Source organism: Phytophthora infestans, genomic scaffold (assembly GCF_000142945.1).
Source record: "Phytophthora infestans T30-4 supercont1.50 genomic scaffold, whole genome shotgun sequence".
NCBI lineage: Eukaryota > Oomycota > Peronosporomycetes > Peronosporales > Peronosporaceae > Phytophthora > Phytophthora infestans.
The window spans coordinates 989,848-996,316 of record NW_003303709.1 but is presented as its reverse complement, the minus strand read 5'-3'; positions in this window follow the sequence as shown (position 1 = coordinate 996,316).

Sequence of the window (6,469 nt, the reverse complement as noted above, 5' to 3'; positions counted from 1 at the left end):
CGCTTCAATGGTACGCAAATTGGAATGTTTAGGATATATGGCAGCGAAGCACAGAGCACCTGGGACCTGTACCTGCATAAAGTGCTGGTTGCGTACCGTTCGTCTAGCCACGAGGTTCTCGAAGGTAGTGGTAAGAATGGCCTAAGGTAGAGAATGCCTGTGCAAGAACTGTGTGGAGCCGTGGCGCTGCTGGTGGCCGATGCGATAAATCAGCTGGTGGCTACTCCTCCAGGCACAAGCTCATAATCGTCTTCGCCGACTACTATACTCGATGGGTCGAAACGTTCCCTGTAGCTCATCTAGACACCGTGATTTATAAGGAAATTATGGTGAGCGGAATAATCTCGATACATGGTGTCCTGGAGAAGTTGTTGACCACGGCTCCAACTTTATATCGGGTTTAGCTCGTTCCTTCTACGAGACGCTTGGAATTAGGAAGCTATTCGGAACTGCTTAGTACCCTCAGTCCCAAGGCCTGGTTGAACGCTTCAATGGTACGCAAATTGGAATGTTTAGGATATATGGCAGCGAAGCACAGAGCACCTGGGACCTGTACCTGCATAGAGTGCTGGTTGCGTACCGTTCGTCTAGCCACGAGGTTCTCGAAGGTAGTGGTAAGAATGGCCTAAGGTAGAGAATGCCTGTGCAAGAACTGTGTGGAGCCGTGGCGCTGCTGGTGGCCGATGCGATAAATCAGCTGGTGGCTACTCCTCCAGGCACAAGCTCATAATCGTCTTCGCCGACTACTATACTCGATGGGTCGAAGCGTTCCCTGTAGCTCATCTAGACACCGTGATTTTTAAGGAAATTATGATGAGCGAAATAATCTCGATACATGGTGTCCTGGAGAAGTTGTTGACCACGGCTCCAACTATATATCGGGTTTAGCTCGTTCCTTTTACGAGACGCTTGGAATTAGGAAGCTATTCGGAACTGCTTAGTACCCTCAGTCCCAAGGCCTGGTTGAACGCTTCAATGGTACGCAAATTGGAATGTTTAGGATATATGGCAGCGAAACACAGAGCACCTGGGACCTGTACCTGCATAGAGTGCTGGTTGCGTACCGTTCGTCTAGCCACGAGGTTCTCGAAGGTAGTGGTAAGAATGGCCTAAGGTAGAGAATGCCTGTGCAAGAACTGTGTGGAGCCGTGGCGCTGCTGGTGACCGATGCGATAAATCAGCTGGTGGCTACTCCTCCAGGCACAAGCTCATAATCGTCTTCGCCGACTACTATACTCGATGGGTCGAAACGTTCCCTGTAGCCCATCTAGACACCGTGATTTTAAAGGAAATTATGGTGAGCGGAATAATCTCGATACATGGTGTCCTGGAGAAGTTGTTGACCACGGCTCCAACTTTATATCGGGTTTAGCTCGTTCCTTCTACGAGACGCTTGGAATTAGGAAGCTATTCGGAACTGCTTAGTACCCTCAGTCCCAAGGCCTGGTTGAACGCTTCAATGGTACGCAAATTGGAATGTTTAGGATATATGGCAGCGAAGCACAGAGCACCTGGGACCTGTACCTGCATAGAGTGCTGGTTGCGTACCGTTCGTCTAGCCACGAGGTTCTCGAAGGTAGTGGTAAGAATGGCCTAAGGTAGAGAATGCCTGTGCAAGAACTGTGTGGAGCCGTGGCGCTGCTGGTGGCCGATGCGATAAATCAGCTGGTGGCTACTCCTCCAGGCACAAGCTCATAATCGTCTTCGCCGACTACTATACTCGATGGGTCGAAGCGTTCCCTGTAGCTCATCTAGACACCGTGATTTATAAGGAAATTATGGTGAGCGGAATAATCTCGATACATGGTGTCCTGGAGAAGTTGTTGACCACGGCTCCAACTTTATATCGGGTTTAGCTCGTTCCTTCTACGAGACGCTTGGAATTAGAAAGTTATTCGGAACTGCTTAGTACCCTCAGTCCCAAGGCCTGGTTGAACGCTTCAATGGTACGCAAATTGGAATGTTTAGGATATATGGCAGCGAAGCACAGAGCACCTGGGACCTGTACCTGCATAGAGTGCTGGTTGCGTACCGTTCGTCTAGCCACGAGGTTCTCGAAGGTAGTGGTAAGAATGGCCTAAGGTAGAGAATGCCTGTGCAAGAACTGTGTGGAGCCGTGGCGCTGCTGGTGGCCGATGCGATAAATCAGCTGGTGGCTACTCCTCCAGGCACAAGCTCACAATCGTCTTCGCCGACTACTATACTCGATGGGTCGAAGCGTTCCCTGTAGCTCATCTAGACACCGTGATTTATAAGGAAATTATGGTGAGCGAAATAATCTCGATACATGGTGTCCTGGAGAAGTTGTTGACCACGGCTCCAACTATATATCGGGTTTAGCTCGTTCCTTCTACGAGACGCTGAGAATTAGAAAGTTATTCGGAACTGCTTAGTACCCTCAGTCCCAAAGACCTGATGAAACGCTTCAATGGTACGCAAATTGAATGTTTAAGATATTGGGCAGCGAAGCCACAGAGCACCTTGGAACCGTTTCCCGACTTAGAGAGGGCGGGTTGGCTTACCGTTCGTCTAGCCACGATGTTCTCGAAGGTAGTGGTAAGAATGGCCTAAGGTAGAGAATGCCTGTGCAAGAACTGTGTGGAGCCGTGGCGCTGCTGGTGGCCGATGCGATAAATCAGCTGGTGGCTACTCCTCCAGGCACAAGCTCATAATCGTCTTCGCCGACTACTATACTCGATGGGTCGAAGCGTTCCCTGTAGCTCATCTAGACACCGTGATTTATAAGGAAACTATGGTGAGCGGAATAATCTCGATACATGGTGTCCTGGAGAAGTTGTTGACCACGGCTCCCAACTATATATCGGGTTTAGCTCGTTCCTTCTACGAGACGCTTGGAATTAGAAAGTTATTCGGAGTTGCTTAGTACCCTCAGTCCCAAGGCCTGGTTGAACGCTTCAATGGTACGCAAATTGGAATGTTTAGGATATATGGCAGCGAAGCACAGAGCACCTGGGACCTGTACCTGCATAGAGTGCTGGTTGCGTACCGTTCGTCTAGCCACGAGGTTCTCGAAGGTAGTGGTAAGAATGGCCTAAGGTAGAGAATGCCTGTGCAAGAACTGTGTGGAGCCGTGGAGCTGCTGGTGGCCGATGCGATAAATCAGCTGGTGGCTACTCCTCCAGGCACAAGCTCATAATCGTCTTCGCCGACTACTATACTCGATGGGTCGAAGCGTTCCCTGTAGCTCATCTAGACACCGTGATTTATAAGGAAATTATGGTGAGCGGAATAATCTCGATACATGGTGTCCTGGAGAAGTTGTTGACCACGGCTCCAACTTTATATCGGGTTTAGCTCGTTCCTTCTACGAGACGCTTGGAATTAGGAAGCTATTCGGAACTGCTTAGTACCCTCAGTCCCAAGGCCTGGTTGAACGCTTCAATGGTACGCAAATTGGAATGTTTAGGATATATGGCAGCGAAGCACAGAGCACCTGGGACCTGTACCTGCATAGAGTGCTGGTTGCGTACCGTTCGTCTAGCCACGAGGTTCTCGAAGGTAGTGGTAAGAATGGCCTAAGGTAGAGAATGCCTGTGCAAGAACTGTGTGGAGCCGTGGCGCTGCTGGTGGCCGATGCGATAAATCAGCTGGTGGCTACTCCTCCAGGCACAAGCTCATAATCGTCTTCGCCGACTACTATACTCGATGGGTCGAAGCGTTCCCTGTAGCTCATCTAGACACCGTGATTTATAAGGAAATTATGGTGAGCGAAATAATCTCGATACATGGTGTCCTGGAGAAGTTGTTGACCACGGCTCCAACTATATATCGGGTTTAGCTCGTTCCTTCTACGAGACGCTTGGAATTAGGAAGCTATTCGGAACTGCTTAGTACCCTCAGTCCCAAGGCCTGGTTGAACGCTTCAATGGTACGCAAATTGGAATGTTTAGGATATATGGCAGCGAAGCACAGAGCACCTGGGACCTGTACCTGCATAGAGTGCTGGTTGCGTACCGTTCGTCTAGCCACGAGGTTCTCGAAGGTAGTGGTAAGAATGGCCTAAGGTAGAGAATGCCTGTGCAAGAACTGTGTGGAGCCGTGGCGCTGCTGGTGGCCGATGCGATAAATCAGCTGGTGGCTACTCCTCCAGGCACAAGCTCATAATCGTCTTCGCCGACTACTATACTCGATGGGTCGAAACGTTCCCTGTAGCTCATCTAGACACCGTGATTTATAAGGAAATTATGGTGAGCGGAATAATCTCGATACATGGTGTCCTGGAGAAGTTGTTGACCACGGCTCCAACTTTATATCGGGTTTAGCTCGTTCCTTCTACGAGACGCTTGGAATTAGGAAGCTATTCGGAACTGCTTAGTACCCTCAGTCCCAAGGCCTGGTTGAACGCTTCAATGGTACGCAAATTGGAATGTTTAGGATATATGGCAGCGAAGCACAGAGCACCTGGGACCTGTACCTGCATAGAGTGCTGGTTGCGTACCGTTCGTCTAGCCACGAGGTTCTCGAAGGTAGTGGTAAGAATGGCCTAAGGTAGAGAATGCCTGTGCAAGAACTGTGTGGAGCCGTGGAGCTGCTGGTGGCCGATGCGATAAATCAGCTGGTGGCTACTCCTCCAGGCACAAGCTCATAATCGTCTTCGCCGACTACTATACTCGATGGGTCGAAGCGTTCCCTGTAGCTCATCTAGACACCGTGATTTATAAGGAAATTATGATGAGCGAAATAATCTCGATACATGGTGTCCTGGAGAAGTTGTTGACCACGGGCTCCAACTATATATCGGGTTTAGCTCGTTCCTTCTACGAGACGCTTGGAAATAAGGAAGCTATTCGGAACTGCTTAGTACCCTCAGTCCCAAGGCCTGGTTGAACGCTTCAATGGTACGCAAATTGGAATGTTTAGGATATATGGCAGCGAAGCACAGAGCACCTGGGACCTGTACCTGCATAAAGTGCTGGTTGCGTACCGTTCGTCTAGCCACGAGGTTCTCGAAGGTAGTGGTAAGAATGGCCTAAGGTAGAGAATGCCTTTGCAAGAACTGTGTGGAGCCGTGGAGCTGCTGGTGGCCGATGCGATAAATCAGCTGGTGGCTACTCCTCCAGGCACAAGCTCATAATCGTCTTCGCCGACTACTATACTCGATGGGTCGAAGCGTTCCCTGTAGCTCATCTAGACACCGTGATTTATAAGGAAATTATAATGAGCGAAATAATCTCGATACATGGTGTCCTGGAGAAGTTGTTGACCACGGCTCCAACTATATATCGGGTTTAGCTCGTTCCTTCTACGAGACGCTTGCAATTAGGAAGCTATTCGGAACTGCTTAGTACCCTCAGTCCCAAGGCCTGGTTGAACGCTTCAATGGTACGCAAATTGGAATGTTTAGGATATATGGCAGCGAAGCACAGAGCACCTGGGACCTGTACCTGCATAGAGTGCTGGTTGCGTACCGTTCGTCTAGCCACGAGGTTCTCGAAGGTAGTGGTAAGAATGGCCTAAGGCAGAGAATGCCTGTGCAAGAACTGTGTGGAGCCGTGGCGCTGCTGGTGGCCGATGCGATAAATCAGCTGGTGGCTACTCCTCCAGGCACAAGCTCATAATCGTCTTCGCCGACTACTATACTCGATGGGTCGAAGCGTTCCCTGTAGCTCATCTAGACACCGTGATTTATAAGGAAACTATGGTGAGCGGAATAATCTCGATACATGGTGTCCTGGAGAAGTTGTTGACCACGGCTCCAACTTTATATCGGGTTTAGCTCGTTCCTTCTACGAGACGCTTGGAATTAGAAAGTTATTCGGAACTGCTTAGTACCCTCAGTCCCAAGGCCTGGTTGAACGCTTCAATGGTACGCAAATTGGAATGTTTAGGATATATGGCAGCGAAGCACAGAGCACCTGGGACCTGTACCTGCATAGAGTGCTGGTTGCGTACCGTTCGTCTAGCCACGAGGTTCTCGAAGGTAGTGGTAAGAATGGCCTAAGGTAGAGAATGCCTGTGCAAGAACTGTGTGGAGCCGTGGCGCTGCTGGTGGCCGATGCGATAAATCAGCTGGTGGCTACTCCTCCAGGCACAAGCTCATAATCGTCTTCGCCGACTACTATACTCGATGGGTCGAAGCGTTCCCTGTAGCTCATCTAGACACCGTGATTTATAAGGAAATTATGGTGAGCGGAATAATCTCGATACATGGTGTCCTGGAGAATTGGTTGACCACGGCTCCAACTTTATATCGGGTTTAGCTCCGTTCCTTCTACGAGACGCTTGGAATTAGGAAGCTAATCCGGAAACTGCTTTAGTACCCTCTAGTCTCAAGGGCCTGGGTGGAACCGCTTTCAATGGGTACCGCAAATTGGAATGGTTTAGGGAAATATATTGTCAGCCGAAACCACCAGAGCCCCCTGGGGAACCTGTTACCTGGCCTTAGAGTGGCTGAGTATCCTGAACCGGTTCGTCTAGAGCCCACAAGGTTCTCCGAAAGGTAAGGGGG